This window comes from Hemiscyllium ocellatum, chromosome 6, assembly GCF_020745735.1.
Source record: "Hemiscyllium ocellatum isolate sHemOce1 chromosome 6, sHemOce1.pat.X.cur, whole genome shotgun sequence".
Classification (NCBI taxonomy): domain Eukaryota; kingdom Metazoa; phylum Chordata; class Chondrichthyes; order Orectolobiformes; family Hemiscylliidae; genus Hemiscyllium; species Hemiscyllium ocellatum.
In genome coordinates, this window is record NC_083406.1 from 21,956,449 (window position 1) to 21,983,619 (window position 27,171).

Consider the following 27,171-nt stretch of genomic DNA (forward strand, 5'->3'; position numbering starts at 1 on the left):
AGATGGGACCTATTTACAAGTTTGCCAATAAAAGCATTCTGAGTTATACATATTCCAAAATATATATTGACCAGTGAAGATTAGGCTTACAATAGACTGTACTCGAGAAACAATTTGAGGAATAACGCAGAAAGTAGGTATGCAATCTCATCTCCATTTATGTTTCTTTCGTCATTCATAGAGCCATAAAGATGTGCAGCACGGTAACAGACCCTTCGGTCCAACCTGTCCATGCCGACCAGATATCCCAACCCAAGCTAGTCCCATCTGCCAGCACCTGGCCCATATTCCTCCAATACCTTCCTATTCATATACCCATCCAAATGCCTCTTAAATGTTGCAATTGTACCAGCCTCCACCACATCCTCTGGCAGCTCATTCCATACACGCACCACCCTCTGCATGAAAAAGTTGCCCCTTAGTCCTCTTTTATATCTTTCCCCTTTCACCCTAAACCTATGCCCTCTGGTTCTGGACTCCCTGACCCTAGGGAAAAAGACTTTGCCTACTTACCCTATCCATGCACCTCATAATTTTATAAACCTCTATAAGGTCACCCCTCAGCCTCCGACGCTCCAGGGAAAACAGCCCCAGTCTGTTCAGCCTCTCCCTATAGCTCAAATCCTCCAACTCTGGCAACATCCTTGTAAATGTTTTCTGAAGCCTTTCAAATTTCACAACATCTTTCCGATAAGAAGGAGACTAGAATTGCACACAATATTCCAATAGTTGCCTAACCAATGTTCTGTACAGCTGCACCATGACATCCCAACTCCTGTACTCAATGCTCTGACCAATAAAAGAAAGCATACCAAACGCCTTCTTCACTATCCTATCTACCTGCGACTCCACTTTCAAGGAGCTATGAACTTGCACTCCATGTTCTCTTTGTTCAGCAACACTCCTGAGGACCTTACCATTAAGTGTATAAGTCCTGCTAAGATTCGCTTTCCCAAAATGCAGCACCTCACATTTATCTGAATTAATCTCCATTGGCCACTTTTTGGCCCATTGGCCCATCTGGTCAAGATCCTGTTGTAATTTGAGGTAACCCACTTCGCTGTCCACTACACCTCCAGTATTGGTATCATCTGCAAACTTGCTACTATGCCACTTAGGCTCATTCACATTTTTTGCATCACAGTCTTGTCTCTCATGCATTTTTTCTCTTTGTTAATTCAGGAATAGCTGGAGAACACTCACTGCTGTGATCATGACTGTATCCTAACTTCATTTGCTTGTCTTGTCTCTATATTCCATACCTTTGCTGTCAAAAATTCAGAATCTCAGTGCAACCTTCTGCAAGATTACACAGAGTCTGAATATAAAAATGTGCCAGAGCCTTCAATTTAACATACAATGGTAATTTTTGTCCTGTTGATACAATTCGAATTAGCTAAGAATGTGAAGCTATTCCAGGAACTAACAACAGGGATCATTGTGAATGTTACCTGATTCCCAAAAACCAATTAGAATGCACAATGCAGGAGAACAAATAAATACTGGTCTTGCCAGTGACACTCAGATCACATTAACAAATAAAAGAAATTGTCAGGAGTGAATAGATTTTTTTTCAAGTGAATACAAAGGATTATTGTGAAAAATTCCCATTACGATACTTTTTTTGTTCTGAGAACAGAATGTACCTTTTAGCTGTGCACTCTGTAATAAGGAATCACTGCAAACAATGCATGTACCAATCCGAAATAACTGCATATTTTATTCAAGTGCACAAAGCTTAAATACATCTCAAATAGTTCATGACAATTAACAATATGTGGAGATACAGCACTGAGCTAAGGATATCTGAGTCGTGACATTACAGTCGCAAAAGTGGCAACTTATCAAAAAAAAATGTATAACTTTGTTAGTTTCCCACAGATAATATTTGATAATGATTCGTGTTTTATTCCAATATAATCAACCAGCAGACCAGAACGCCTGCCCTTTTGTTTTTAACTATTACAAACTCACTTCATTCAGCCAGGTTCTGATTTGTAACGGAGTTTTGTGCAAAGTTTGAGGTCTGTCATTTTCAGCAACAAAATGGTAGCCAATGCCATTACAGCACTTTTCGACTCTCCTGTGGTGTAGCATCTGGTAACTCACACCTCAGTTTCCATTGAATTAACAACAAAAGCCACCTGACACTTTAGTGATGTGGTGGAAATTCAGGCTGTCGTCATAAAAAATCTATGTCAGGTGACACTCAGAGGGAGACCATCATCAATATAATTGCAGGCACCCATGATCAAAGAGACAGTCTTCCAATTTGGATTGGTAAGACTCCACCTTGGAAGCACAAACCCTATTGTCCTCTCTCAGGCCAGAATCATTCACATTTCTGCCATTGCCATTCCACCTTGTGGTTTGCCCCTCATTCAGTGTTTAAACGATGGCTGTCAATATGGTATAGTCTGAAGCTGGCCTACAGTATTGGGATATGACCATCAGGACAGGCACGAAGGGAAAGCAAAGGGGAAACAGTTCTGTTCTGTACATATTGTTAGAAGTGTTGGCATACAGAATTTAGATTAGATTAGGTTAGATTAGATTCTTTACAGTGTGGAAACTGGCCCTTCAGCCCATCAAGTCCATCATGTCCACACCGACTCTCTGAAGAATAACCCACCCACACCCATTTTCCTCTGACTAATGCACCTAACAGTGTGTTGCAAATAAATGGTTTAAATGGGTGACTTTTATGTCAGGATTTTGGCCAAGAGGATGCTGTAACGCAGCTACATCCGTAGAAAATGGTATCAGAGCACCTAAATTATAGATTGTGGAATTGTGGAGTGACTGTGACGTGGAGAGAACATTAGTGTGAAAGCATTATCAAAGCTTTCACTCACAGACAGACCATTCTCAGGTTGAAGAGTCATGGTGACTGGCATTGAATGAATGCATGGTGGCTGTTACCAGGGTCGCAGGAAATCAGTTTGAGCATCATCTGGATACAATTGCATGCAAAGAAAGAGGAATAAGCCTTGCACTTATGCAACATCTCCCTCACAAAATATGGGACCTGCGGTTGTGAGGGCAAAGGGCAGCTGATGCATTGGAGTGCCACCAACTGCAATTTCATCTCAAAGCCACACACCATCCTGACATAAAACAATATTGCCAGCTTTTCCTTTGGTGAGGATAAAGTCCTAGAACTCATTTCCTAATGGTATTATAGGAACTACAGTGGCTCCAGAACGTGGCTCACCTCACTATCTCAGTGGTGAGGAGAGATGGGCAATAAATGCTGACCAAGCCAGCGATGTCCATATCTGATGAATGAATAAAACAAAATCACATGTCCACTTATGCATAAGTGTACAAACATTTGTACATGTAAACATGCAAAAATATAACACCACTTAGGACTGTGTGAGAAAGCGAATGAGCGAATGCGTTTCTTTTAAGGGTAGCACAATGGCTCTGTGCAGCCTCACAACGCCAGGTACCCAGGTTCACTTCCAGCCTCAGGTGTCTGTCTGTGTGGAGTTTACACATTCTCCCTGTGTCTAGGGCAGGTTCTTCCGGGTGGTCCGGTTTCCACCCACAACCCAAAGATTTGCAGGTTAGGTGGATTGACCATGGGAACTGTAGGCTTATAAGGATAGGGTAGGAGGGTTAGTCTGAGTGGGATGCTTTTTGGAGAGTCGGTTGAACTCAATGGGCCAAATGGTCTGCTTCCAAACTGTAGGGATTCTGTGTTGAGAACTTAAAATGATGAAACATAGTAAAAAATAAATCTTTCATAAATAGATCAAGGCTTTCAGTAAATTGTAATGAATTCATATTGGTTAGCAGATTTCCAGTGCAGGCAGGAAAAGCAGAAATGTTCCTAAGAAAATTCTAGCCTTGCGTTTGCATTATAGTAGGTCTTTGGCTCGGCAGCAGTACAAATTTGGGGAGTGAAATCCTGATGTCTAAGGAATAAAGTTGAATACACCCCTCATGAGATGGTGCTTGAACAGATATTTCCCTACAAGCACCAGAAATGAAGGAAAGAACCAAACCAGTTAATCCTAGATTGACTTACAACAATTGAACCATGCCAATACATTTAAGGAACTTGGGACATCATGCAGCAAAGTCTAAGGAAAGAATTAGTCAGTCAGTTAGATATCATTCTTAGGGCGAAAGGAATCAAAGGGTATGGGAAATAGTGGAACTAGGTTCCTGAGGCGGATGACCAATAAAACCAAATTGAATAATGGTGCAGGCTCAAAGGACTATATGGACTACTCCTGCTCCTATTTCCTATGTTTTAGGTAAATATTCAGTTAAGAAGGGACCACACTAGAGTAACTTTGAATCTTTTTCCATTAAAAAGTCTCTGGAAGTACTTTCCACTTCAGTTTATGCGACTAATTCCCATGTTTCCTCATGTCCCCATGTCAATGTATGTCCCCTAAAACAACCTGTGTTGCTTGTTGTTTCCTCCTATGCCATACACTATTTCCCTAACCCCACTCTCATTGCTCTTTACAGCCTCTATGCAAACTCAGTGTCAACTCATACTAACTCACGTCTACCACCCACCACCTATTGTCACAATTCACCATAAAACTGCCATAATATCCATGATGAGTAGATTTAGGCACCCATGCAGATGGTGAATATAGTTCTTCGTGTCTAATAAGGGCTTCATAATTAAAAAAGCACCGTCCTCTACAAACGAGCCTATTTCCTATATTTGAATCCCTTTGACCAAATTATGGCTAATAGCAACATATATTTTATTGAAATGCTAAATCTCCTATGGTAACAAGCCTTTTACTTCCTTGTCCCACATCAAAGACTCTATATTCACTTTACCTGTCAATAAAATGTGAAATGGAAGGTACTCTACTATGATAATGGAAATTGGAGAAACATTAATGAAGCAGTAAACCAGAAATGTAAGTCTTTAGGCCTATGTTAACAGACAGAGTAAAACACCTAGCAATATTTTTTGAAGCCGTTCTGAAGAAGGGTCATTGGACACAAAACATTAACTCTACTTTCTCTCCACAGCTGCTGCCAGACCTACTGAAGTTTTCCATTAATTTCTGTTTTTGTTTCTGATTTCCAGCCTCTGTCGACCTTTGATTTTTTTTTAAGCAACTTTTTTTTTGAACACTCCAAAATTTATTTTTTCCATAATTTAAAGTGTAGTATTTTTAAATGCCTTGCTATCTAGCTCCCATTAATAGCTCTGTCTGATTTTTCTTCCTTGACACTTTCACGGTCTATCGGTACATGTGACAACAAGTTAAATCAATCATTTTAAACAGTTCCTCTTCTTAGTTCCTTATACATGTGCTTTGGGCTGTTTCCATGGTTGATTTTTATAGGTCCACTGTTAGTTTTAATGAGCTTGACAGTGATTAATTGAAATACCTTTCATGCACATGTATGCTGACTTTTAACAATTCCTTCACACCAAAGAGCAGGTTAACTTTCTCAAATTTATCCTGGGATCAGACCCAAGAACTTGCACAAAGCGCAGTCCAACTCTCACCACTCCTGACTTAAGCTTTCTTGAGGCAATTGGTCAATTAGCCACCTCCATGAATTGTACATGCACAAATCCTGACCTGACCCTGATCTCATCCTCCCAGAACTGGTAGGGGCCATGAAGGGCAATTGGGAGAAATAATTAAATTCTTTTGCGTTCATCTGCGGCTTTCTATTGTGGCAAAAAATCCATGCCTGAAAGTTCAATTCAAATGTCTTGCAGAGTAATGTCAAGGTCTCTCAATGAGTCACTTGGGTATATTTCTTCACCAGTTAGTCAAATGCATTCACTATCTTGTTATTCTAAGCATAGCTACTGTTTGATAATCTCAATGGAACCTTTTTATTCTGGTATGCTAACCATTTTTATACAAAGTATGTGATGTCAGATGAACTGAGGGAAGGTATTCTTTTCATTTGCTTCATAATTGTGAAATTCCTCAGATTATACACAGGAACTTGAAATCGCTGTGCAACCTGATTTTTAGATTTCGATCAGTTTTGGAATTGTTTTGGAAAATGGGCAGCCTTGTGTGTCTTTATTCCAACAAAACATACTGAATAGTAACAAAGCAGGTAAATCAAGCTAATGCTCTGGGAGACAACATTAAAAATTAGAAATAAAAGCTGGTTATGAAACTATCATAAAAAACCATCCCTACTTGATCTGGTCTGCAGAATATGCCAGATCCACAATAATATGGTTCACTCTTAATTACCCTCTGAATTTGCTCAGCAAATCATTCAAACAAGGGAATCAATGCTGGCTTTGCTATTGAAGAACAGATGTCATGAAAGAATAAAATTGTGAAATAAACCTACATTAAATCATGTCAGTGCCAGTGTAATGCACAGAAGTCATCATTACTTTATTGAGTTAGATGACAGCACTTTGATTGTGGGGTGGGTTTGGGACTGGACAACCAGGCAGCTCAGTTCCCAACCCTCTACTGAAAGAAATGTCAGCAGTGAGCTGCCTGACTGGTTAGATGTCTATCCGACAGCCAGAATATTTGTGGGTGGCATAACTGAGCTCTGAAGGGCTTTTGCCCAAAACATCCACTCTCCTGCTCTTTGGATGCTGCCTGACCTGCTGTGCTTTTCCAGCACCACACTCTCAATCCTGAACTCTTGAGTGGAACCTAGACCCTCAGTACAAGCCAGCATCTCCAGCAAGCCAAGCCCTGTGAGATATCTGTTGTGGATTCTGTTGGGACTCCTGGCAGGCCCATGCAGGAGATATAGCAGAATCCAAGCAAAAGTAAACCTAGGGGTTTTGAGGTGGTTTGGTTTCATCACTTTTAGGTGGGATGATTGGGTGTGGATTTTGTTCTATGCATGGTAGGTTAGAAGGGGGTGGTGCCAACTTCTTGGGAAGGGATAAGGGGCACCCTCAAAAAGGGCACCTATACCATAAGACCGTCAGACATAGGAGTGGAAGTAAGGCCATTTGGCCTTTCAAGTCCACTTTACCTTTTAATCATGGCTGATGAGCATTTCAACTCCACTTATCCACATTGTCCCATAGTCCTTAATTCCTTGTGAAATCAAGAATTTATCAATCTCTGCCTTGAAGACAATTAATGTCCTGGCCTCCACTGCACTCCATGGCAACGAATTCCACAGGCCCACCACTCCCTGGCTGAAGAAATATCTCTTCTTTTCTGTTCTAAATTGACCCCCTCTAATTCTAAGGCTGCAGTCACAGGTCCTAGTATCCCTGCCTATTGGAAACAATTCCCCAGTATCCACCCTTTCTAAGCCATGCATTATCTTGTCAGTTTGTATTAGATCTCCCTCAACCTTCTAAGCTCTAATGAATACAATCTCAGGATCCTGAGCTATTCATCGTATGTTAGGCCTACCATTCCAAGGATCATCCGTGTGAATCTCCACTAGATACACTCCAGCGTCAGTATGTCCTTCCTGAGGTGTGGGGCCCAAAACTGGACAAAGTATTCTAAATGGGGCCGCTAACTAGAGCTTTATAAAGTCTCAAAAACACATCGCTGCTTTTATATCCCAGCCCTCTTGAGATGAATAACAACATTACATTCGCTTACTTAATCACAGACTCAACCTGCAAGTTAACCTTTAGGGAATCCTGGACTAGGACTCCCAGATTCCCTTGTACTTTGGTTTTATGAATTTTCTCACTGTTTAGAAAATAGTCCATGCCTGCATTCTTTTTCCAAAGTGCAAGACCTCACATTTGCTCACGTTGAATTTCATCATCTATTTCCTGGACAACTCTCCTAAAGTGTCTAAATCTTTCTGCAGCTTCCCCACCTCCTCAGTACTACCTACCTGTCTACCTAACTTCTTATCATCAGCAAACTTTACCAGAATGCCCTCAGTCGGGGCGTTAAATGTCTTCAAGGCAGAGATTGATAAATTCTTGATATCACAAGGAATTAAGGGCTATGGGGAGAATGCTGGTAAGTGGAGTTGAAATGCCCATCAGCCATGATTGAATGGCGGAGTGGACTCGATGGGCCGAATGGCCTTACTTCCACTCCTGTGTCTTATGGTCTTATAGTCCCTTTATCCAGATCATTAATATATAAAGTTAACGGCTGCGGCCCCAGTACTGAACCCTGCGGGACACCACTAGTCACTAGCTGCCATTCTGAAACAGAACCGTTTTTCACAACTCTCTGCCTTCTGTCAGACAGCCAATCCTCAATCCGTGCCAGTAGTTCACCTCGAACACCATGGGCCCTCACCTTACTCAGCAGCCTCCCATGAGACACCTTATCAAAGGCCTTTTGGAAGTCTAGATAGATAACATCCACCGGATTTCCCTTGTCTAACCTTCTTGGTACTCCTTCAAAGAATTCTAACAGGTTTGTCAGGCACAACCTCCCCTTACTAAATCCATGCTGACTTGTTTTAATCAGACCCTGGACTTTCAAGAATTTAGAAATCTCATCCTTAACGATGGATTCTAGAATTTTACCAACAACTGAGTTTAGACTAAGCGACCTATAATTTTCCATCTTTTATCTTGATCCTTTCTTGAACAAGGGGGTTACAATAGCAATTTTCCAATCATCTGGGACTTTCCCTGACTCCAGTGACTTTTGAAAGATCACAACCAACACACCCGCTATTTCCTCAGCCACCTCTATCAGAACTCTTTGGTATATCCCTCCGAGCCAGGAGATTTATCAATTTTTAGACCTTTTAGCTTTTCTAGCACTTTCTCTTTTGTAATGGCCACCATACTCAACTCTGCCCCTTGACTCTCCTTAATTGTTGGACTATTACTCATGTCTTCCACTGTGAAGACTGACACAAAGTACTTATTATGTTCTTCAGCTACTTTCTTATCTCCCAGCACTAGCCTTCCGACATCAATTTGGAACGGCCCAATTTTACTTTTGCCTCTCATTTGTTTCTTATGTAACAAAAGAAACTTTTACTATCATTTCTAATACTACTGACTAGTTTATCTTCATAATTGATCCTCTCCTTCCTTATTTCTCTCTTTGTTATCCTCTCTTTGTTTTTGTAGATTTCCCAATCTTCAGATTTCCCAGTGGTCTTGGTCACTTTATAGGCTCTCTCTTTTTCTTTGATCCATTTCCTGACTTCCTTTGTCAGCCATGGCTGTCTAATCCCACCCCCTCCCAACCATCGATAATCTTTTTCATTGAGATGAACCTCTATACTATGTCCTCAATTATGCCCAGAAACTCCTGCCATTGTTGCTCTATTGTCATCCCTGGTAGCCTCTGCTTCCAGTCGACTTTTATCAGTTCCTCTCTCATACCCCTGTAATTATCATGATTTAATTGTAACACCATTACATCCGATTTTGCCTTCTCCCTTTCAAACTGCAGACTGAACTCTACCATATTATGATCGCTGCCTTCTAAGTGTTCCCTTACTTTAAGATTTTTTTTATAAAGTCTGGCTCATTATATAGCACCAAGTCCAGAAGAACCTGCTCTCTTGTGGGCTCCATCACCAGCTGATCCAAAAAGCCATCCTGTAAGCATTCCCTTTCTTTGGATCCACTGGCAACATTAGTCATCCAATCCAACTGCATATTGAAGTCACCATGACCATGCCTTTCTGATATGCCCTAACACACCATGTGCTGGTACATCTATACACATCCATTCCTGCCCAGTTTAAGACACAATGGTCCTACTGTTCCTGCAGGCATGGACTCACCAATCACATTGTCGATCTGATTCTTAATTTCAGCTTGGGCCCAACTTGCTCATCTAATTTCCCTGCAACAGATCCAGTTACGATTCCTTTTTAGTTGGATTGAGTACATATTGATCAAAAAATTTCTCTTGTACACATGGCAAAAGTTGCTGTACTTCTTTGGCCTTGATTCTAATATTATCCCAATGTTATCATGTGATATCTCAGCTTACCAAAAAAAAATGATTGCTGCAGTTATATTGCAGCTTGCGACTAGCAATCATGTATCTTTGATTTTTACTCACTGTTACTGGAAAGGAAACATTTTTATCATGCATTCATCAATGTTGAAAATACTTTCAGTATAATTGGAGAAAACAAGCTGTTTTGTTGAGTTTCCATGGTAACATTCACCATTATAAAATTTACTTCAAAAATAAAATTTGTATTTTAGTGAGTTGATGCATTGACTGAGTGAATCATAATGATTATCTGCAGGTGAAAATGGAACTGGAAAAGTAAGGTCTATTTTGGATTAGGCAATCAATCTTCTTATTCTGGTGGCTTAGCTTTTTTTCCCATTCTACAGATGAAGTGACAGAGACCGCAGAGGTGGTATTGCTAAATCACGTGCTACCTCGCTAATAAAGTATGTGTTAATGAGCATGAAAAACAACTTTACATTGTGTGCATCCCATGGTAGTTAAGGTTAGATTGGATTAGATTCCCTACTGTGTGGAAACTGGCCCTTCGGCCCAACAAGTCCACACTGACCCTTTAAAGAGTAACCCACCCAGACCCATTTCTCTCTGACTAATGTACCTAACACTATGGGCAATTTAGCATGGCCAATTCACCTGACCTGCACATCTTTGGACTTTGGGAGGAAACCGGAGCATCTGGAAGAAACACACGCAGACATGGGGAGAATGTGCAAACCCCACATAGACAGTTGCCCAAGGCCAAGATTGAACCTGGGTCCCTAGTGCTGTGAGGCAGCAATGCTAACCGCTGAGTCACCATGCTGCCCTGGTATATCAGAAATGCACTCATTTTCTTTTTATTTTTTATAATATGTTTATGATTTCAACATGGGAATACTAATTTTCCCAATCCACCAGCAGCAGGAAAGCTGTGCTGCTTCCATTAGACATGGTAGTCCAATGTTACGTCACTGGCCTTGTGCATTATAAAGGTCTGAACTAATTATCTAACAGCAGATTTCAAATCCCACCCTTTGCAGTCAATGAATTTTTATACTGTAATTAAAGGATGAATTCACCCAGCAGTTTGAGTGTTTAGAGTCTTTGTTCATCGTCTTTCCTGGTGTCTCCTCATGTTAGATGCTAAATAAAATCTTAACTCTGGATGTAGTTCTGCTCGCTGAGCTGGAAGGTTCATTTCCAGAGGTTTCGTCATCTTACTAGGTAACATCTTCAGTGGGCCTCAGGCGAAGCACTGCTGAAAATTCCTGCTTTCTATTTATATGTTGGGGTTTCTTTGGGTTGGTGATGTCATTTCCTGTGGTGAAGTCACTTCCTGTTCTTTTTCTCAGAGGGTGGTAGATGGGGTCTAACTCGATGTGTTTGTTGATAGAGTTCCAGAGGCAGAGCATTTATGTATTTAGTCAATTCAAGATTGATCTCAAACTGTTAATACACTCTTCATATATTAATTTGAGGCCATGCTTCTAGGAATTCTCTTGTGTGTCTTTGAATCGCTTGTCTTAGGATGGATGAGTTGTCCTATTTGAAGTGGTATCCTTACTCATGCGCATGTGAGGATACTAGTGAGAGAGGGTCATGTCTTATTGTGGCTAGTTGGTTTCATGTATCCTGGATGCAAACACTTTGAGTTAGACCCCATCTACCACTGCCTGAGAAAAGGAACAGGAAGTGACTTCACCACAGGAAATGACATCACCACAGAAAATGACATCACTAACCAAAGAAACCCAAACATATAAATAGAAACCAAGATTTTTCAGCAGTGCTTCGCCTGAGGCCCACTGAAGATGCTACCTAATAGGGTGACGAAACATCTGGAAATAAACCTTCCAGCTCAGTGAGCAAACCTACATCCAGAACCTCAACCTGAGCTACAAATCTTCTCAAAACTCACTAAAATCTTGATTGCAGAGATTACTTACGAAGCTCATATTGGAGAGGTGGGTAACAGGGTAGCTCCTTAGAATTGTTGAACAGGGAGCTGTCTGGTAGTGGCAGTTACCTGTCATTAATCAGCTGAAAATAGCTGGCTCAATTGGTAATAATTGCTATTGCAGGAAGCTGAACTAGCTAGTGACTCATCAGTGATTATGTAAGAGACAGTCTTCCCCTATCATTGATGGCAAAGAGGTCATACGCAGAAGATCTGTATTAACAATTTAATTTAAAACAATAATTTGTGTGTCAATGGACTGAATGATACTTTGGAGCAGGAAAATTGACATTTCAGGCAAAAGCCCTTCATCAGGAAAGAGCTTATGCCCGGTACGTCGATTCTCCTGCTCCTCGGATGCTGCCTGACCTGCTGTGCTTTTCCAGCACCACACTCTCGACTCTAATCTCCAGCATCTGCAGTCCTCACTTTCGCCTGAATGATACTTTGAATAATTGATAATTGTATTGTGAAGAATTAATTCACCAATACAACTATAAGAACAGATTGATGATGTTCTTTATATTTTGAGGATATTAACGACCCTTCCACCTCTTACTTGTTGAACATTCCTCAAATAGGTTGTATTTATTTTTCGATGAAAAATAATTTTGACTTAATTAAACAAGTGAGGAACTAAATTATGCTCTTTTTAATTTTGCTTAGTTGTTCAACAGTTTCTGTGAGAAAGGTACAAGGCTAGGTTAAAAATACTGTTTCTGGTTGAGTTGTTTTATAACTCAACCTAACGTAATTTTAGGCTAATGCTCAAAGATAGCTATGTTTTAAAATGATTTGGAGATAACACACTGGGACGTCCCATCGTGTCGGGCAATGGGACCCTATGTGAGAATCTCTCCGGCTATGTGGAAGGCATCTTGAAATCTATTGTACAGGGGATCTCCAGCTTCTGCCGCGACACTACGGATTTCTGACAGAAAATCAGCACCCACGGACCAGTCGAACCTGGAACATTTCTCGTCACAATGGACGTTTCCGCACGCTACACCAGCATCCCCCACAAGGATGGCAGCGCGGCAACAGCCTCAGTACTCAACACCAACAACTGCCAATCTCCAAACACCATCCTACAACTCATCCGCTTTATCCTTGATCATAACGTCTTCACCTTTGACAACCAATTCTTCATCCAGACACACGGAACAGCCATGGGGACCAAATTTGCACCCCAATATGCCAACATTTTTATGCACAGGTTCGAACAAGATTTCTTCTCTATGCAGGACCTCCAACCAACATTGTACACCAGGTACATTGATGACATTTTCTTCCTCAGGACCCATGGCGAGGAGTCACTGATAAAACTACACAGTGACATCAACAAGTTTCATCCCACCATCAAACTCACCATGGACTACTCTCGGCTGTCTGTCTCATTCTTGGACACGTGCGTCTCCATCAAGGATGGACACCTCAGCACCACACTCTACCGCAAACCCACAGACAACCTCACAATGCCACACTTCTCCAACTTCCACCCAAAACATATTAAAACAGCCATTCCCAATGAACAAGCCCTACGCATACACCAGATCTGCTCAGATGAGGAGGAACGTGACGGACACCTGGAAGTACTCAAGGATGCCCTCACAAGAACGGGGTACGATGCTCAACTCATCGACCGCCAATTCCAACGTGCCACAGCAAGGAACCGTAATGACCTCCTTGGGAGACAGACACGTGCTGCAACTGACAGGGTAACCTTCGTTGTTCAGTACTTCCCAGGGGCTGAAACTTACGCCATGTTCTTCGTGACCTGTAATACATTATTAATGAGGATGAGCACCTCACCAAGACCTTCCCAACACTTCCACTACTTGCCTTTAAACAACTACCAAACCTCAAACAGATCATTGTTGGTAGCAAACTGCCTGGCTCTCAGGACAACTCCATACAACCCAGTCATGGTGGACGCTGCAAGGCGTGTCAGATTGTGGACATAGATACCACTATTACGGGTGGGAACACCTCCCACCTTGTACATGGCAGGTACTCATGTGACTCAGCCAACATTGTCTATCTTATATGTTGTAGGCAAGGATGCCCGGAGGCATGGTACATTGGGGAAACCGAGCAAAGGCTACGACAACGGATGAATGTCACCGCACAACAATCAACAGACAGGAGGATTCCCTCCCAGTTGGGGAACACTTCAGTGGTCCAGGACATTCAGCCTCAGACCTTCGGGTGACCATCCTCCAAGGTGGACTTCGGGACAGGTAGCAGAGGAAAGTGGCCGAGCAGAGGCTGATAGCTAAGTTCAGTACCCATAGGGAGGGCCTCAACCGGGACCTTGGGTTCATGTCACATTACAGGTGATCACCATTGCACTGCACACACACACTCTCACATACACATGGACACAGGTACGCACAGACACCCACACACACCCTTATAGACACACACACTCCCACACTCACACATGCACCCCCTCACAGATTTAAGACACTCTGCACTTACTATACACACACACACACACACTTTCTCACACTCACAACTCCCAACCCAGACAGACACACACACACACACAGACAAAGACCCACATGCACACATATATTTTGTGTGTTGAATTTGTACTTGCAGAGTTACATTGCACTTTGCTCAAAACTGCATCCATTCATGTAGAACTCTGAGCTCAAAAACTGCATGGATTTATGTAAAACACTGTTATCTCATTTTTTAGATTAGAATCAATCTAAACATCAGGTCATAGACAGAGAACACAGGGGGCTAACACCTTCAACATATTGTCTAGCTATCACCATTGTTAACAGCTAACCTGAGACTGCAACTTTTTAAAAAAGGTTTTGTGATTTACACATGAAAGAAGTGAAACTATCACTGTATTCTAACAGATGGAAGGCTTAACAGACAATCAATTTTTCAATGTATAATTTCAGTTACATCACACTGCAAATTTTTGCTATAAATTCTGTGTTACAATCGAGCCCTCGACAATCATCTGATGAAGGAACGTTGCTCCGAAAGCTAGTGTGCTTCCAATTAAACCTGTTGGACTATAACCTGGTGTTGTGTGATTTTTAACAATGTTTTAAAATGTTTAGTTTTGTAACCAAGTATGTAAGATGCCAATGAGTATAAACTTATATGTATATATCTAAATATATAACTTTGGAATTAGGTTCTGGACTGAGTTTTGCAATCTTTGATCTTCATTGATGCATCATTTGAGATGATAGTTAATCACAAGGAAGTGACACTAAATATTCTAGACAGATGCATTAGTTGTTCAGTATTGTCACCTTATCTTGGTAATGATTTATGGATTCTTAACTTTATTGAGAAAACCTGTTAAAAAAAACATGCTTTTCTAAAATTATTGGAGTGTTAAAGAATGAAGGAAGTGGCAGAAAAGATCAGGATACCAAATTAACTATTATTTCTTAAAAAAAGTCATAAATGAGGCAGAGCATTTATGTATTTAGTCAAGATTGATCACAAACTGTTAATACACTCTTCATATATTAATAAGCCAATTAGAGATCAGGACCATTCTGAGTTATTGCCAATGAGGGAGAAATAAGGGGAGACTGCAGGTAAATGGAGTTGAAATGCCCATCAGCCATGATGGAATGGCGGAGTGGACTCGTTGGCCGATTGGCCTTATTTCCACTCCTATGTCTTATGGTCTTATGGTCTGATGGAATTATGTGTTCTGAGATCTTGGGTTTAAAAAGAAAGCTGTAAAGCTTAAACTTCTTTGTCATTGAGGATGGGTACCTATATTGCATTCAATTCCAGTTGCCAAATTACAGGAAGGATGTGGAGGCTTTGCAGAGGTTGCAGAAGAGGTTTACCAGGATGCTGCCTGGATTTGAAGATATGAGCTTTCAGGAGAGGCTAGAAAAAACTTGGGCTGTTTTCTCTGGAGAGGTGGAGACATAGAGGAGACTTGATAGAAGTCTATCAAATAATCAGATACCTAGAGAGGGTTGACGGTCAGAATTTTTTTTTCGCAGAGTTGAAATTTCTAACACGGGGGGCACGAGAGGGAATAAGTCAACAGAAATGTGAGGGGTAGGTTTTCTACTCAGAGCATGATAGGAATGTGGAACATACAGCCAGAGTGGTGGTGGAGACAGAAATATTACAAGCACACTTAAGACACTTTTAGATTAGCACATGGGCATGTAAGGAATGGAAGGTTGTAGACAAAGGACAGACGGAAAGGATGAGTTTAATTTGGTATCATGTTTGGCGCAACATTGTGAGCTGAAGGGCCCATTACTGTGCTGTACAATTCTTTGTTCAGTATTCTACCTATGAATGTATGTCACTTCTAGCACATATAAATCAGCTCTGTGCACCTATCAACCCCACCACCCCGTGGCCAAACATTTCAACTCCCCTTCCCACTCTGTCAAGGACATGCAGGTCCTGGGCCTCCTCCATGCTACTCCCTCACCACTTGATGCCTGGAAGAAGAACGCCTCATCTTCCACCTCGGGACCCTTCAACCCCAGGGCATCAATGTGGACTTTACCAGTTTCCTCATTTCCCCTACCCCCACCTAACCCCAGGTCCAACCTTCCAACTCGGCACTGTCCTCATGACCTGTCCCTCCCGTCAATCTTCCTTCCCACCTATCCGCTCCACCCTTCTCTCCGACCTATCACCTTTACCTCCACCTCCATTCACTTTTTGCACTGTCAGCTACCTTCTCCCCAGCCCCACCCCCTCCCATTTATCTCTCCACCCCTGAGGCTACCAGCATCATTCCTGATTAAGATCTTTTGCCTAAAATGTCAATTTTTCCTGCTCCTCGGATGCTGCCTGAGCTGCCGTGCTTTTCCAGCACCATTCTAATCTTCACTCTGTTATGAGATAAATTCATTGTCTTAAAGTAGTTATTAATCTAGCTATTAGCATACTTAGTGTTGTTCAACATGTTCTACCCAATCGCTGAATCATATTGAACAGAAGGTTTGTTTTGGGCTTTCACAATGCAGTTTGGTTGAATAAACTGTTGTGTTCTACATATCACAAACAAATGAAAGTACTTGTTGCCAAAGGCTCGGCATTATGGCTTACATATTTGATATTGCACTGATCCTGGAAGTGATAAACAATGTTACTCAATTGTGTACAGAACATCATTCTAGTTAATGAATTCATAAACACCAGTGTATTTTATCATTTTATCAATCAACATCACTATCATTGAGAGATTAAGTTTTTCTTACTGTCAGTTTCTTAAATATTACAAATCTGGCAATTTTCATTATTTGAACATACCCTATAAAGTTTTTCAACAATAGAGCATAGTAGATGCCTCAAGCTCTTACCATAATATTACGCAGGCAGAGCTGAAATGTTCAGTACAGGAAGGTCAAAGAGTAGTTTCCGTTCACATGGATACCAATATGATGCCAGTAGTAGTTTATAATCCTTAATCTGTTACCATAGGAACAGCGGATGCCTGATAAACAGTTTAGAAAGAGCAAATATATTGGGGGATAACAGTTTCTTATTTTAGTTTTCACCTTAATAGTTTGAACAAATTTAAAGTAACATAAGCCAGCTTTATATTACAGTTAAAATGTTCTCAAATCAATATTGATGAAATATGTTCAGTGATCATGTGTGTTATTGCTGACTACATCTCTGAAACATGTGAGAAAATTAATCTTTCATGAAACACCTAAACAGTTCTCTTCCAACTGGCTCCTACCATGCAATATCTCTCCCATCAATTAAGATCAGCAATACGATCCTCTAAAATATAACCTGTTTTTCTTAGAAAAGCCTTCTCACAATGAAGGCAGACATAGATTACAGAATTCATCCAACATCCAGTTCAGAATTCAGTCAATTGGTTCTCATTAATGAGACTAACTCATTGTCTGTATTGTTTCCTGAGTAGCAGTGATCCCTGTGTTCCTTTTGCTTTAGAGACCTGGACAACCTACAAGAGGTGCCTCAAAGTTGTGAAGAACTACAAATGCCATTATAAATTAGGAAATGGAAAGGAGAGAGGAACTCAGGAATATTGTAAACACCAGAAAATCAGTCGATAAATTATTGGAACTGTGAGTTAGCATGTGTCAGAGACCCTAGTGGACTTCATTCTCAGATCTTAAAGGAGCTGGCTAATAAGGTAATTGCTGTATAGGTTTTAATTTTCCAACATTCTCTAAATTGGAGCATGGTCCATTAGATTGGAATATAGCAAATGTAAACCTTACATTCAAAAAAGGATGGAAATATAAAGCACAAAACTCCAGGCTAGTTTGCTTGACATGTATCATAAGAAAAATGTTTGAAGCTATCAGTTGTTATAGCAAGGCACTGAGATAAATTCAAGGTCATTGTGCAGACTCAACATGATTTTATGAAAGGGAAATCGCATGTCACCACACTTCTGAAATTCTTTGAGGAACTAACAAATATTTTGGATAAAGGAGAATGTATTTCCTGAGTTAAAATGCTACATTAAAGGTTGTAGACAAGCAGGAGGCTGGAAGGACGCAGCATCAGGAGGTGAAGAAGTCAACATTTCAGGGATAACCTGAAAACGGGTTATAACTGAAACATTGACTTCTCAACCTCCTGACGCTGTGTCCTTCCAGCATCCTGCTTGTCTGTTTTGGATTCCACCATCTGCAGTTTTTGTTTGTCTCAAATGCACATTAAAGATTGTAACAGAAAATAAGACTTCATGGTATAAGGGATTGTGCATTGGCATTGGTTGAAATTTGGCTGGCTAACAGGAAGCAGAGAGTAGACATAGGTTCACGTAGTGTAAAAAGTGATATGCCACTGTGCTGGGACCTTAATCGTTTGTAATGTATATGAATTATTTGGATGAAAGGTGTGGTTGTCAAATTTGTTGATGACACAAAGATATGTAAGAGAATAAATTATGAAAAGGACATAAAGAGGCTACAAAAATATTTATACACTAAACGAGTAGGTAAAGGTCTGGCAAATAGAGCATAATTTTGGAAAATGTAAAATTGTGTATTTAGTAGGAAGAATAAAAATGAAACATGGTGAGAATTTTGCAGAACTTTGAGATGCAGAGTGATCCACATATCCTGATGCATAAATTGCAAAAGGCTAGTTTGCAGGTACAGTTTATAATTAGGAATGCCAATAGTATGTTATAGTTATTATAGAGGAGAGTTGAATATAAATGTAGGGAGGATTTATTCTCGTTATGTGACCGTATCTGGAGTATTTAACATAGTATTGGTGGCTTTATTCAAAGAATGACATAACTGTTGGAGATAATTTCGAGAATTTTTACTATCCTAATACCTGGAATTAATAAATTGACTAATGAGTAAAGATTGAACAGGCTAGGCTTTTGTTCCTTAGGGTTTTGAACAGTAAGGACCAAGGTTAGGTTGGTGCTGGAAAAGCACAGCAGGTTGGGCAGCATCTGAGGAGCAGGAAAATCAATGTTTCGGGCAAAAGCCCTTCATCAGGAATGAGGCTGGGAGCCTCGGAGGTGGAGAGATAAATGGGAGTGGCATGGGGCTGGGGAGAAGGTGGTTGAGAGTGCAATAGGTGGATGGAGGTGGGGGTAAATGTGATAGGTCAGAGATGAGGGTGGCACAGATAGGTGAGAAGGAAGATTGATAGGTGGGATAGGTCATGAGGACTGTGCTGAGCTGGAAGGTTGGAACTGGGGCAAGGTGGGGGGAAGAATCATGAGGAAACTGGTGAAGTTCACCAGAGGTGGACTTCACCAGTTTCCTCATTTCCCCTCCCTCCACCTTACCCCAGTTCCAACCTTCCAGCTCAGCACAGACCTCATGACCTGTCCCACCTGTCAATCTTCCTTCCCACCTATCCACTTCACCCTCCACTCTGGCCTATCACCTTTACCCCCACCTCCATCCTCCTACTGCACTTTCAGCTACCTTCTTTCCAGCTCTACCTCCCCCCCCCCCCACCCCCTCATTTATCTCTCCACCCCTGAGGATCCTGGCCTCATTCCTGATGAAGGGCTTTTGCCCGAAACGTTGATTTCCTTGCTACTCAGATGCTGCTGTGCTTTTCCAGCACCACTCTAATTGTGACACTAATCTCCAGCATCTTCAGCAGCCACTTCTGCCTTTAGAACAGTAGGAGGCAATATTCAAACATATCAGCATAAGGAACCACTCAGACCTTTGAATCTACTCAACCATTCAATAAGACCATGGCTATTCTGATTTTAACCTTACATGTTGAAAGTGGGTGCAGTAACAACACCCGCACCCTACCCCATATCTAGACGCTCACCTCCCACTCACTCACCCATCATTGTCTGAACTGGACTTTGTACTACTTTCTACAGAAACATGTGCACTCCAAGCCAAGATCACCAGATAAAAGAGTAGCAACACAGAGGCAGCTTTATGCATCAGATGTGAGAAGATTATGTGTCAATTATGACTAGATAGCAACAAGGCCCACTCATCTGTATTGGGCAACAAAATATTGAGGCTGTTGACCACTTCACTTAACTCAGTGGCAGCATCACTGGGGTCAATGATGTTGAGATCAATGTCTACACAAGAATTAGAAAAGCAACATTGGTATTCCTGCAACTCCAGTTGGTATGACCGCTCAGCAACATCAACATTGCCAAGATGTTATGATATTTCATATCCATAGTACACCAACAACAACCAATACCAATGGGACATGGAATACAAGAAAAAGTGCCACTTCAGCTGAACATCTTTCACCAGCATTGCTTGTGTAACATCCTGGCTATCACATGGACATACAGTTTCACCAACAAAGAAATGCTACAAGATATTGGTCAAAAGCACACATGAGATGTTACTACAGAGAGAGACAATTGATACAGGAAGGATGTGATGGTTAAAGATGACCAGGTAAAGTTTATTTAAGGAGGACCTTCAAGAGTATGACACCATCTGATCTGGAACAAAAGAGTTTGTAATGGACTGGAGTCAGTGTTAGAGACTTGCTGTGTGTTATTCCACATGGGACCAGAAGAATTAAGTATAAGTAAGTAAGCTTCTCATTTAATTTAAAAATTAATATAAGGACGTTGTAATGCTTTAAATCTACCAACTATACACTTTCTATGCCATAAACAGTAATTTCTAGAATCTAGATGATCACTTATGCAGAAAGTGTATTGTAGTAGCATTTCATACAGTCATTTTCTTTATAGCGGTTGGTGTGGAAGGATAACTTTAACTCTGTCAAGGGTGCAAACTGACTGAAGTCAATGGAGAGGACCTTCAGGCTGGAATCCAGATATAGAACATGCAGTTGATGTTAAAATTCACATCCCACTTAATTGTGTATCACGTAAATTACTAACAGCTATTCAAAAGCTATAGCAATAATTTCCGACATGGATTAATTTGTCACAATTATAACTTTTCATTCTGCCATGCACTTTAAATGAATTGTTAGTATAAGAGAAGAATGAAATCAATATGCGAAGAAGAGTAAAAACTATTACATTGATTTATCACTTTCAAAAGTGCTGTATTTCAGTCAGTTCATGAATTAACAGAGTATTTCCTTTTAAAGAAGCTTTGCCATAAGCATCAGGTATTTTTCTAAATGGAACACGGCAGCTATGTCAAACAAACCACTCATCTTAGAATTTGACAAGATTAATAATCAAACACCAAATAGAAAGAAAAATGTATTTTTTAATCATACACTTGATGCAATATATACTAAGATACAAAATAAAATGTAGGAATTTTGGAAGGGATCCACAAGTAGAATAACAGAATCCCTACAGTGTGGGAGCAGGCATTTCGGCCCATTGAGTTCACTCTGACTATTCAAAGAATATCCCACGGCTCAATCCCTGTAATCCTCCATTTTCTATGCCTAACCTACCTAGTCAGCAAGTTCCTGGACACTACGGGCAATTAGCATGGCCAATTCAGGTAACCTGTACATTTTTGGACTGTGGGAAGAAACCAGAACACCCAGAGGAAACCCATGCAGACACAATGGGAACGTGCAAACTCAACATAGACAGTCGCCCAAGGCTGGAATTGAAGTCGGGGTCTTTGGTGCTGTGAGGCAGTAGTGCTAACCACTGAGCCACTGTGCCACACCCAAGCATAAATTATTGAACTAAAATGTTGTACGCTACAGGGTCATGTCCCTGTCTGAGTTCAAGTCCAACCCCAACACTTGATGACCAAAGAAATTATATAAATATATATAATGTAACTAAGCAGGTGGAGTATTAAACAGCACATCCTTCCAACACACACCGATGGCACGTAGTAAGAGTGGGATTTCTGGTCAGTTATATGATGAAAAGATAGTTGTAACCTCTACCTCATTATCCATAGCTTCAGTTTGGAATTTGCCTGAAAAATTACAAATTATCACAGCAAGTCAGACTCTGTGGCTGACCTAGAACACACCACCACTGCCAAAACTTCCTGCCAGGGATATGTTGAAACTTAACTCATAACACATTTCTCCCTGTGAATATAACTTGGGCTTTAATTGAAATTTAGTTGACATTTCTGCTGATATCATGTAGACTGAGCATAAAAATACTTAAATCAGCAACTCTGTAAACTTCCTTCTAAAATGCCTCATGCCTGTTGCTTTAATATCTTTGATGAAATCTTTGATGAAATTAACAGTTGCTGTCCTTCTAAAATGATCTTGAAAAGGTGGTGGTTTCCCTTCTTGGATCTTTGCAGTCTTTGATGTAGGTGTACTCATAATACTGTTCGGAAGGGAGTTGAAGAATTTTGATTCCGTGACAGTGACAAGATAGTGATTTTGTTTTAAGCCAGGATGCTGTGTGGCTTGTATTAAAACTTGCAGGTTTGGTGTTCTGTATCTGCTACCCTTGTCATTCTCGGTGGGAAAAGTCAGAGATTTGGAAGGCACTGCCAAAGAACTTATGGTGATTTGTTGCAGGGCTTCCCGTAGATAATACACACAATTTTGTCTTCCAAAATCCACATACAATGTCTGTATTCATTTTGTTTTTGTTCCCTACTCTTAGTTCCACATATCTGTCCTCTCCAATTCAATGTTTATCTTCTTGTCCTTCCTGTACACTATGCATTCCTGTAAAACCATTTCTGACATGACATGTGCTATGTCAAATTGTTTACAGCCACTGCCCAAGTAGAAATTTGAAGAATATTAAGTTCAATACTTTGCAGTTGATAATTTTCACTGCTCCTGAATGAGAAATGATTCTGCAGGTAGTCCTATTGATTTATTTGAAAGTGTAATTTTCCAATGATAAATTACATATGTGATCTGTTTCTATTTGACAGCACTAAAATACTGATACTTCTCAACATCGCCATCTAGGAGAGAGAACAAACTACTGCGAAAGCCTTCAGCTCTACAGGCTGTGAGATAAATTGACCTGTTCCAATAAGTTGATCACGCTGTCAGGCAATCACAGCTTGTCAGATGTGTATGAAGCTGACTGTATTTAATGTCCATCTGTAGCATAAAATCGATAGTTAATACCAATTGTTATTTTCTGGGTGACCTATAAGAACTTTTACCACTTCGCAAGTAAGCAGATAACTGGAATATTGCCATGTACCCTAGTTATCAGCTCCATCCTTCTCACTGACGACTGTCCCAACCTAAATCAACCAATTTAAAAACCTGGGCTTATCTTTGACTAAGACCTGAGTTTCTAGACCAAATCCACCCCACTTTTATTGTCAAAACATTGTGTAATTTTGCCTGAGTCTCAGCTGAAACTTTCACTCATGTCCTTGAGTCTTACAGCACAGAAACAGGTTCTTTGGCCCGACTCATCCATGCTGACCGTGTTTCCTAAACTGAACTAGTCCTATTTGCCTGCATTTGGCCCATATCCCCCTAAATCTTTCCCATCCATGTACTTGTACAAATGACTTTTAAATGTTGTAATTGTACCCACCTCTATCACGTTCTCTGGCAGTTCATTCTGCATATGCATCACCCTCTGTGTGAAAATGTTGCCGCTCAGGTCCATTTTTACATCTTTTCCCTCTCACCTTCAACCTACAGCTTATAGTTTTGGATTCTCCTATATTGGGGATAGGATGTTAGCTATTCATCTTATTCCACTTGAGACTTGACTATTCCAAAGCACCATGTTCTTGAGTTTCTCTAAATGTCTATTGTCAATGTCTTAAGTGTCATTTACCAATGTGCCCCTGTGCAAATTGACTTACGCTGGATTCATCTTCAACAATACCCCAAACTCAAAACACTTATTCTTGTTTTCAAGTCCCTCTATACCTTGTAACCCTGTACTCACCGACAGAGACACTAACCATTGAACTTCCTGCGTTCACCTATTGTGGCCTTCTGAGCATCTCTGATTTGAATGTCTCCACAATTGGTGATTGAGTCTACAATTGTCAAAGACATAAGTTGGAAATTCCCACTCTAAACCTTTTAAAATCACCACCTCTTATTCAATCATTAAAATGTTCCTTAAAAGCTGTTCTTTACCGCCCCAATTATCGTTCCATTCTGTTTTATTCTGCTTCTATGGAATGTCTTGGGATGTTTTATTTCATAAAACATGTTTTGTTTTTGTCGAACTTAGTGGCAAGTGTGACATTCGAAATTCAATTTAGTCAGGTTCAAATCATGAACCCAGTTCTGCACAGTTTTTATATCTGACAGCCTGTTATTTAGCAAGTTGTTGGGACAGGGCTGGAGGGTGAGTGGTGACAGCAGGCAAGCAGGTGGGAACTGGCAGGAAATATGTTTCATATGAATATTTCTGGGATATGTCATTTTTCTTGCTTTATGAAGTTAGCAGCGGATAAACGTAAGCACTTTGGGAGGCAATGAAGCTTCCACTGTACGGGAATTAGGAGGTCACATTGTGACTGTACAGGACACATTTAGGCCACTTTAGGAATACTGCATTTAATTCTGGTCTCCCTGCTGTGGAAAAGATGTTGTGAAACTTGAAAGGATTCAGAAAAGATTTACAAGAATGTTGCCAGGCTCAGAGGCTTTGAGTTAGAGGGAGAAGTTGAATAGACTGGGGCTGTTTACCTTGGAGCATTGGAGACTGGGGCTGTGACCTTACAGAAATTTATAAAATTGTGAGGGGCACAGATAGGGTGAATAGTCAAGGTCTTTTTCCTAGTCTGGGGTAGGCCAAAACTAGAGGGCATAGGTTTAGGTTGAGAGGGAAAAGATTTAAAAGGGACCTGAGGGGCAGAGAGTGGTGTGTGTATGGAAAGAGCTGCCATAGGAGGTGGAGGATGATAATACAATTACAGCATTTAAAAGTCATCTGGATGGGCCAATGAATAGGAAATGCTGGCAAATGGGATTGGATTAGTTTAGGATAGGTGGCCGGCATAGATGAGTTGGACTGAAGGGTCTGCTTCCTTTCTCTATGATTCTGTATCACATATATATTCCATCAGTTGAATTTAGTACAGCATTTTAAGAATTGTATGATAATGATGAACAAGAAAAGACCAGTCAGTCCATCAATCCTATCCCACATTACATGTAAGCTAGAGCATCATGTCCAAACATCTTCTATGTCCCTTTAACTCTCTCACTCCTTCCCATCAGCCATAATCACGTCGTTTCCTAGGAGAAGCAAAAAAATGTCATCGAAAACCCAGGAAGAAAATGTCCTGTGGAAAATAACTCTCCAATCCCCGAGATGACTGAGGCAGTTTAGGGAATTCCATTGATGCGAATGGATCTCCTTGTTCTCATCAGCTGCCTTTGCTTGGGATACAAAATTCATGTCAGTAAGACCCGAAAAGAGGGGAAAGCATGTGCAACAAGAGTGCTTTTGTAAAAGAACAGTGGGCCATTTTTGCCCATTTGTTTCTTCTGTGCACATATCATAATTCTTTCAAAGATAACACAGATTTTGTTTTCACAGGCTGGCGTAATATTGAATGGAAGGAAGGGAATGACAACAACAAGCAGATGGTTCTTTGTTTTGCCTTCTGCAAATTATCTTCAGTCTCTAGTCTCTGAAGGCAATGGGAAAAGAAAATGTAAGTCCATGTTTCCTGGTGATAATAAGGGCACCTTTATTTGGGTCAAGTGGCTTCTTCGTTCTATGCTAATGGTAGACTGTTTCCAGATGTTGTACTTTATTAGACAATAACTGCGTCTAAATTATTTGGCAATCTCCAAATGGGAGGTGCATGATTTCCCTGTGGCTCGGATGGTGAGATTGTTTTTATGTCCTTTGATGAATTGTTTCCAGAACCACCATTTCCGTTCCTCTCTCAGTGCTTTGTTTCCACTAATTTGTTTTCAAATGTAAACAATTGAATTCAGAGCCACTTCTCAGTTCAGTAGTTTTTATCTTAGTGGCAGGAGGGCACAGTGGGATGATGGGTTGAGTGTGTGTGTGGGGTGGGGGGAGGTTGGCAGTTGGAGTCAGTAGGTGCTCCTATGGGGAGGGTACTGGGTTCAAATTCAGAACAATGTCGGTTAGTTCCAGTTACAGAAAACTGTGGTTAAACTGCAGCTTAATTATTACATTGTGCTGATGTTGGGAAAGTTAAATTGCGAGAAATGTTTTGAAAGAGAAGGTATCTATACAGAAGTCTCTTCTTTCCAGTTTCTCCATTCTTGGTTTCCACAATGGAAATTACAATGGATAAAGTTGCAAAATTGACTGCCAAATCATTATCTTCTGTTTTGCAATGCCTGGGAGAGTTAAATTTGTCACCATTCTGTTACTTGATGTTGTCATAATAAATTAATACATCTCTTTTTAATGCTCCTAAATGGAATTAGACTCCAATTAACTTTACAATATTGCACAAACTTATCCCCTTTGTAAATAGTAGTCCGTACCAGGAAGATAAACAGTCTTCCATGATTTAAACTGAGGATCCAGCACTATATCTCTTTTAATAATATTTCACAGTGGGACATCTCTGTTCACAGCATGGCCTTATGATTAACTCTTTTTGTCTGCCAGTATCAAGTACTGGCATTGTGTCAACTGCAGTTCATTCTGTTCAGCAATATAACAGTCTTCACTATTCATCTGGGCTTTCCTCTTCTTCCACACCTTTTACTCCCCTTTCTGAACCATATGTAGCTTAATAAGAATATTCATCACCTACCCTATTTCTTCATCTAAGTTGTAGGAATCGTAATTCATTTATCAGCTCTCCCACTATCCAATTTCATTTATTATACTCTTGGTGTTTATGTAAATACACAATTCAAATGAAAAATCAAAGAATTGGATTCTGGGAATCTGAAACAAAAGCAAAAATTGCAGGAGAAACTCAAAAAATCTAACAACATCTGTGGAGAGAAAGCAGAGTTAACATTTCTGATCCAGTGAGAAGGGGAAACTCCACTTTCTCTCCACAG

At 40.6% G+C, this 27,171-nt stretch overlaps 1 long non-coding RNA gene across 1 annotated transcript in view; it reads left to right on the forward strand.

Annotated features, from left to right (window-relative positions):
* LOC132816666 (uncharacterized) overlaps positions 1-27,171 on the forward strand; it is a 103,552-nt gene that overhangs the window by 65,897 nt on the left and 10,484 nt on the right. The window contains exon 2 of the long non-coding RNA XR_009644814.1: positions 25,709-25,826. This is a non-coding gene — a long non-coding RNA (uncharacterized LOC132816666). The remainder of the gene's footprint in view (positions 1-25,708; positions 25,827-27,171) is intronic.